Below are 8868 nucleotides of genomic sequence, written 5' to 3' on the forward strand. Positions count from 1 at the left end.
AGCTTTATCAGGAGGTGCTGCAGCCCCCTCAGCACCCCTACATGTTGAGGTAGAGCTTTATCAGGAGGTGCTGCAGCCCCCTCAGCACCCCTACATGTTGAGGTAGAGCTTTATCAGGAGGTGCTGCAGCACCCTCAGCACCCCTACATGTTGAGGTAGAGCTTTATCAGGAGGTGCTGCAGCCCCCTCAGCACCCCTACATGTTGAGGTAGAGCTTTATCAGGAGGTGCTGCAGCACCCTCAGCACTCCTACATGTTGAGGTAGAGATTTATCAGGAGGTGCTGCAGCACCCCTATATGTTGAGGTAGCGATTTATCAGGTGGTGCTGCAGCACCCTCAGCACCCCTACTTCCAGCTATCATTGTGAATGATAATATATTAAAACTATGAAGGGAAAAGGAGGATATCTAGTCAGTTGTACAACTGAATGCATTCAACTGAAATGTGTCTTCCGCATTTAACCCAACCGCTCTGAACCAGAGAGGTGCAAGGGGCTAGTTCCTCAGAGTAAGCTATTTGAAAAATCTTTCCAACAATCTCCCCCTTCGATAATCACCAATCATCGATGTGAAAGCGCAATACAACGTGCAATTGGACCACAGGAGTGACGGTTGCTGATAATGGGCCTCTGTACGCCTATGTAGATATTCCATTAAAAATAAGCCGTGTCCAGCTACAATAGTCATTTACAACGTCTACACTGTATTGCTGATCAATTTGATGTTATTTTAAAAATGGACAACATTTTTTTTACTTTTCTTTGAAAAACAAGGACATTTCTAAGTGACCCCAAACTTTTGAGTGGTAGTGTAGGTGTTCCTTTTGTCCAGGTGGGAGAGGGCAGTGTGGAGTGCAATAAAGATTGCATCATCTGTGGATCTGTTGGGGCGGTATGCAAATTGGAGTGGGTCTAGGGTTTCTGGGATAATGGTGTTGATGACCAGCCTTTCAAAGTACTTCATGGTTACAGACCTGATTGCTGCGGGTCGGTAGTCATTAAGGCAGGATACCTTAGTGTTCTTGGGCACAGGGAATATGGTGGTCTGCTTGAAACGGGTTGGTATTACAGACTCAGACAGGGAGAGGTTGAAAATGTCAGTAAAGACACTTGCCAGTAGGTCAGCGCATGCTCTGAGTACACGTCTTGGTAATCCGTCTGGCCCTGCGGCCTTGTGAATGTTGACCTGTTTAAAGGTCTTACTCACGGAGAGCATGATCACACAGTCGTCCGGAACAGCTGATGCTCTCATGCATGCTTCAGTGTTGCTTGCCTCAAAGCAAGCATAGAAGTAATTTAGCTCATCTGGTTGGCTCATATCACTGGGCAGCTCGCGGCTGTGCTTCCCTTTGTAGTCTGTAATAGTTTGCAAGACCTGCCACATCCGACGAGTGACGGAGCCACTGTAGTACGATTCAATCTTAGTCCTGTATTGACGCTTTGCCTGTTTGATGGTTTGTCTCAGGCAATAGTGGTATTTTTTTTTATAAGCGTCTGGGTTAGAGTCCTGCTCCTTGAAAGCGGCAGATCTACCCTTTAGCTCAATGCGGATGTTGCCTGTAATCCATGGCTTCTGGTTGGGGCATGTACGTACGGTCACTGTGGGGACGACGTCATCGATGCACTTATTGATGAAGCCAGTGACTGATGTGGTGTACTCCTCAATGCCATCGGAAGAATCCCGGAATATATTCCAGTCTGTGCTAGCAAAACAGTCTTGTAGCTTAGCATCTGCGTCATCTGACCACTTTTTTATTGACAGAGTCACTGGTGCTTCCTGCTTTAGTTGTTTGTAAGCGGGAATCAGGAGGATAGAATTATGGTCAGATTTGCCAAATGGAGGGCGAGGGAGCGTTTTGTATGAGTCTCTGTGTGTGGAGTAAAGGTGGTGTAGAGTTTTTTCCCCTCTGGTTGCACATTTAACATGCTGGTAGAAATTAGGTAAAACGAATTTAAGTTTCCCTGCATTAAAATCCCCAGCCACTAGTAGCGCCGCCTCTGGATGAGAGTTTTCCTGTTTGCTTATGGCAGTATACAGCTCATTGAGTGCGGTCTTAGTGCCAACATCGGTTTGTGGTGGTATGTAGACTAGAAGTCGACTGATTATGATTTTTCAACGCTGATACCGATTATTGGAGGACCAAAAAAAGCTGATACCGATTAAAATCGGTCGATTTTTATATATATATATATATATATATATTTGTAATAATGACAATACTGAATGAACACTTATTTTAACTTAATATAATACATCAATAAAATCAATTTAGCCTCAAATAAATAATGAAACATGTTCAATTTGGTTTAAATAATGCAAAAACAGTGTTGGAGAAGAAAGTAAAAGTGCAATATGTGCCATGTAAAAAAGCTAACGTTTAAGTTCCTTGCTCAGAACATGAGAACATATGAAAGCTGGTGGTTACTTTTAACATGAGTCTTCAATATTCCCATGTAAGAAGTTTTAGGTTGTAGTTATTATAGGACTATTTCTCTCTATACCATTTGTATTTCATATACCTTTGAATATTGGATGTTCTAATAGGTACTTTAGTATTGCCAGCCTAATCTCGGGAGTTGATAGGCTTGAAGTTATAAACAGCGCAATGCTTGAAGCACAGCGAAGAGCTGCTGGCAAATGCAGGAAAGTGCTGTTTGAATGAATGCTTACGAGCCTGCTGCTGCCTACCACCGCTCAGTCAGACTGCTCTATCAAATCATAGACTTAATTATAATAAACACAGAAATACAAGCCTTAGGTCATTAATATGGTCAAATCCGGAAACTATCATTTCGCAAACAAAACGTTTATTTTTTCAGTGAAATACAGAACCGTTCCGTATTTTATCTAATGAGTGGCATCCCTAAGTCTAAATATTGCTGTTAACATTGAAGGTTGTGCAATGTATGTCATAATTATGTACAATTCTGGCAAATTAAATACAGTCTTTGTTAGGAAGAAATGGTCTTCACACAGTTTGCAACGAGCCAGGCGGCCCAAACTGCTGCATATACCCTGACTCTGCTTGCACAGAACGCAAGAGAAGTGACACAATTTCCCTAGTTAAAATAAATTCATGTTAGCAGGCAATATTAACTATATATGCAGGTTAAAAAATATATACTTGTGTATTGATTTAAGAAAGGCATTGATGTTTATGGGTAGGCACAACGACTGTGCTTTTTTCGCAAATGCGCTTGTTAAATCACCCGTTTCGCAAAGTAGGCTGTGATTCAATGATAAATTAACAGGCACCGCATCGATTATATGCAACGCAGGACAAGCTAGATGAACTAGTAATATCATCAACCATGTGTAGTTAACTAGTGATTATGTTAAGATTGATTGTTTTTTATAAGATACGTTTAATGCTAGCTAGCACCTTACCTTGTCTCCTTGCTGCACTCGCATAACAGGTAGTCAGCCTGCCACGCAGTCTCCTCGTGGATTGCAATGTAATCGTCCATAATCGGTGTCCAAAAATGCAGATTACCGATTGTTATGAAAACTTGAAATCAGCCCTAACTAAAATCGGCCATTCCGATTAATCGGTCGACCTTTAATGTAGATGGCTACGAAAAATACAGATAAACTTTCTTGATAAATAGTGTGGTCTACAGCTTATGAGATACTCTACCTCAGGCGAGCAAAACCTTGAGATGTCCTTAGATTTCGTGCACCAGCTTTTGTTTACAAATATACACAGACCGCCACCCCTTGTCTTACCGGAGGCAGCTGTTCTATCTTGCCAATGCAGCGTAAACCCAACCAGCCGTATGTTATCCGTGTCGTCGTTCAGCCACGACTCTGAGAAACATATGATATTCCAGTTTTTAATGTCCCGTTGGTAGGATATTCGTGATTGTAGCTCGTCTATTTTGTTATCCAATGATTGTATGTTGGCTAATCAGACTGATGGTAGAGGCAGATTACCCACTCACCGTCGGATCCTTACAAAGCACCCCGTACCTACGTCCCTGATATCTCTGTCTCTTTCTGATGCAAATGACAGGGGGGGGGGGGGGGGGGGTTACGTTGCATCGGGCCTTGTCGGATGTCTGAAGTAAATTCTTAGCGTCCGACTCGTTAAAGAAATAATATTTGTCCAGTGCGAGGTGTCCTGATATCCAGAAGCTATTTTTGGTCATAAGAGACAGTGGCAGCAACATTATGTACAAAATAAAAACAAAAGTTAACATTAACGCAAAAAAAACAACACAATAGCACAATTGTTTAGGAGCAGCCATCTCCTCCGGCGCCATTCTTTCTATTTTTTGATCTCGCATTAGTTGACTTATAACTTTTAGATTTTTATCATTTTAATTCAGATTATGATTAACCACATGACAACAATTTTGAGAAACAAAAATGTTACTGAAATTGAACTGTTCCACGAAATTGCGCATATGAAAATCATAACTGGCATGCAGAATGGTAGAAATAGTAATCTTCCAACTCACGTGCCGCTGAAGTCTTTCTAAAATAATTGCCTCCACGTTTCCATGGTGAGATTTTGCCTATAGGCTCCTTTGAAGCAAGGTAAGATATGCCTCATCATATGAAATAAAACATTCAGGTTTCAAATAATTAAATGTTTTCAAAATGCATACTGCCTCCAGCTCACATTGTAAAGTGGTGGGTGACGCGCTGATAGCCTGTTGCCTGCAATAGAATGAATGGGAGGCGCGCTTCAATTACCAGTTGAGAAATAAAAATAGTAGCTATTTTTAATTCTGCACCAAAACTTTTAACACTTGATTGCATTTAGAATTGTTGTGCAGAGAATGGGCTTATAAAAGCATGTTTTAGTACAGCAGCAACCAGCTGCAGGAGAAATCCCGCTCAAAATAGGCTCTGTATGCTGTGCGTGTGTAATAGTTGTGTTGTATAAATAAGATACATGATGAATAACAAAAATAGACAGGCCAATTTAATTCCACTAAATTATGCAAATTAACCTATAGACTGATAAGCATGACGGTCAAATGTATATACATAATGAATAAAAAGCATCAATGAATAAAAAGCATTATTTTGTGCTGGATTTTTTTTCTCCTGGTCATTCTGGCCAGAAAGTTTTATTTATGGGGGGGCAAAAGCCTGCAATTGCTGGCTAACAGAAACACTGCTACACAGGTAACACTTTACATAAAGTAGGCCTATTACAGAACATAGTCTAATTTGACATTGTGGATCCATCGACCAACCACGCGATTGGCTTCAATGTATTGCTAACTTGCACTTTTTCAAAAGATGTGGGAAAATGATAACCAAAACAAGAAGTTACTTTGGCACGCTCTGAGTCATAATGAGAGGAGAGATAGAGAGGCCAACTGCAGTGCAAACCTTCAGAATACCATCTCTGTGATCTCTCAAACCATGGGCAGCAGTCCAAAACATTTCTAATGAACGATTAGCGCTTCTGACACTCATCTGGAAACATGGTGGTGAGTTCTGTTCAGCCTCACCGGGCAATTCATGGGCTGTCGTCTGAAGCTGTTCTATGGAAAGGAGTCAACCAAAGACCAGGAGCCCAAGGTGAGAACAAACTCTTGACCCGGAATATTTTGAAACCTTGAAATCCTTGGAACTGTAAAGAATTTCTAGAGCACGAAGAGGAATATTTATGGATTCAACATCAGTTCAGACTATAGACAGAGTGGCATCAAAGCAGCCGTGACACTTTGGACATATCAGAGCAGTCTGTGTTACATGAAAATGTTATCATCCTTGACACAGACATGCTTGAACATCTTATGAACACAATCAATAATGTTGCACTGTTTAGAAGTAGCTGGCACAGTTTAGGAAAGACAGACAGAACACATTTTGGACACACATGATAAATATCCACTATTCTTTCATAATAATAGGTATACTAGCCTTACTTGCCATTTTATTGTGAAAGCTTTGTTGGCACATGTGAACTTTAATAATATACTGTGCGAGATAATGTAAGGATCTGCATCTTATTGATGGTAAATAAATATTTACAGTGTGGCTTTATTAACGGTGAACCATCACACCATTGCTCTGGCAGCTGTCTTTGTTCGTGTCGCTGACTAAAAATCAGGCATGTGTTTCTTGATCGCTTTATGAACAAATTCCTGTCAACTACAGGTACCTGTCAAAATAAAAGAAACATCAACATAAAGTGTATTGATAGGGCGTCGGGCCACCACGAGCCATCAGAACAGCTTCAGTGAGCCTTGGCATATATTCTACAAGTGTCTGGATTCAACGCCATTCTTCCACAAGAAATTCCATAATTTTGTATTTTGTTGATGGTGGTGGAAAACTCTCTCAGATGCAGCTCCAGAATCTCCAGTAAGTAAGTTAAGATCTGGTGACCGTAAACCCCTTATGTCCTTTGAGACCCCTCTTTCAAAGTCACAGATCTACACCCACAATAACATTTGCTAAATATGTATACGTGACCAATACAATTTGATCTCTTCTTCTAGCCATGGTAGACAAAATAATGGGCAACTGGGCATTTTCATACATGACCCTAAGCATGATGGGATGTTAATTGCTTAATTAACTCAGGAATCACACCTGTGTTGAAGCACCTGCTTTCATTATGCGTTTTATCCCCAATTTACTCAAGTGTTACCTTTATTTTGGCTGATACCTTTATATGCTGTTTGTTTAGGATTTGAGTTTACGATATTAAAACATTATTTGACATTTACTGCTTACGAAGACAGCTAACGTTAGCTTGCATTCACTGATTTAGCTAACTAATGTTAGTTTTGTGGATTGCGTTAAGGGAATTAGCTAGCGGAAATACTTTTTAGATAAATACTATCACATTTGCTTATACTATAGTTTAAGGCAAGCAAACATCTGTTCACTAGTTAGCTAGCTAACGGTAACGTTAGCTACTTGGGACACAACAATATATTTTTATAACTAACGTCAACTCTTGTTCTGTGACAACTGTGCAATCCTGGGACGCTGCTGTTCAGAAGGGCCTCGCTGACTCCCAATTCCACCATAGAAAACAGACAATCCATCAAGGTTCACTTTACCCAGTGTCCTTTAGCTATCCATAATCTTAGTAAATTGTGAACACTTAAAACGTTACTTCGTTGTGTTTTAAATCAGTTAGCTAGTAAAAAAAAATGCACATTTGGTTAGCGTTTACTTGCTAGCTAGCTGGAAAACAGTCAAATGTAGCTAATGTTACTTACTCATTGAAAAGCAGACAAATGGTTTCCGAAGGGGAACTACGACGGTGATTTCTTCTGTCAATGTTATTTTTTATTGCCAAACAGATTGTGGATGACTCTCTTCAGTGACCGTGTTTTGAAAGTCCGAATTATTGCAACAGAGGGATCTCCACAAAACTGTGCCTGTGTTGGCTGATAGTAGTAAACCAGAGCTATGAAAACAATGTCTGCCGGTCGGAGGCACAGAGCCTGCATCATATTGTCCCAGAAACAAAGAACAACACAGCTTCCTAGCGGACAAATGGGAGAAATACAGTAGTGAGGAGAGAGAGGGTAGTTTATTTATGTTATAGAGGCGCACGAGCAGAATGTACACGTGTGCTTAGCCTCCAGTTGAAAGCATGTATGTTTGAAGACGTAATGACAGAAATGTACTGCACTTTTTGTAGAGAAAAAACACATAGGACTACCTTTTCCTTCAGATACCCTCCTATATTGTCCTTTTTTAGGTAAGCAACATATGAGACTGACCCAATTAATCCCTTTGGTGATACCAATAATGTAGCTAGCAAATTTACAAGATAGCGACAGTGGTTCCCTTGGTAACCAAACACACATACTTGCTAGTTTAGCAACCCAAACCATCAGTCCTAGCTTGCTATTATGAAAATCGAATTGAAAAATGACAATATTTTCAATTCGAATTTTGCTTTCAAAAGCAACTCAAACATAGAACACATTACCAAAAGTCTCGTTGAACATCTCATTCAAAAATCATGGGCATTAATATGGAGTTGGTCCTACCTTTGCTGATATAACAGCCTCCATACTTCTGGGAAGGCTTTCCCACTAGATGTTGGAACATCGCTGCTGGGACTTGCTTCCATTCAGCCACAAGAGCATTAGTGAGGTCGGGCACTGATGGGCGATTAGGCCTGGCTCGCAGTCGGAATTCTAATTCATCCCAAAGGTGTTCGATGGGGTTGAGGTCAGGGCTCTGTGCAGGCTAGTCAAGTTCTTCCACACTGGTATCGACAAACTATTCCTGTATGGACCTCGCTCTGAACACTGGGCATTGTCATGCTGAAACAGGAAAGGGCCTTCCCCAAACTGTTGCCACAATGTTGGAAACAGAATATTCTTCCTCCACCAAACTTTACAGTTGCCACTAGGCATTCAGGCAGGTAGCGTTCTCCTGGCAATATTTGGGGTTAACTGTCAAGTGTAAATGTGTTTCTGAATGAGAAGTGACAAATGATGTGATGCATTTCTTGTGACTTGAATGGTAATGAATGGATCCATTATGCTGCCACATGCCAGGGCCACAACACAATGTATGTGTGGTGGTGCTGGTGGCGGAGTGAAGTGAGACTGCAAATGTACACTCACCGGACAGTTTATTAGTTACACCCATCTAGTACCTGGTCGGTACAGCATGGACTCATGCTGCTTACACCAAATCCTGCCTCTGCCATCAGCATGATGCAACAGGAACCGGGATTCGTCGGACCAGGCAATATTTTTCGACTCAATTGTCCAATGTTGGTGATCGCGTGCCCACTGGAGAAACTTCTTGTTTTTAGCTGATAGGAGTGGAACCCGGTGTGTCTTCTGCTTCAATAGCCCATCCGTGACAAAGATCAATGAGTTGTGCGTTCCAAGATGCTGTCTGCACACCACTGTGCCGTTATAG

The 8868-nt window shown here is 41.2% G+C and overlaps 1 protein-coding gene across 1 annotated transcript in view; it reads right to left on the minus strand.

Annotated features, from left to right (window-relative positions):
* LOC120029093 (CUE domain-containing protein 1-like) overlaps window positions 1-7384 on the minus strand; it is a 48783-nt gene extending 41399 nt beyond the window's left edge. Inside the window, exon 1 of the mRNA XM_038974395.1 lies at window positions 7197-7384. The gene's annotated coding sequence lies outside the window, so the exon portion shown is untranslated. The remainder of the gene's footprint in view (window positions 1-7196) is intronic.
* Window positions 7385-8868: the final 1484 nt, after the last annotated feature.

This window comes from Salvelinus namaycush, chromosome 34, assembly GCF_016432855.1.
Source record: "Salvelinus namaycush isolate Seneca chromosome 34, SaNama_1.0, whole genome shotgun sequence".
In the NCBI taxonomy this organism is placed as follows: Eukaryota; Metazoa; Chordata; class Actinopteri; order Salmoniformes; family Salmonidae; genus Salvelinus; species Salvelinus namaycush.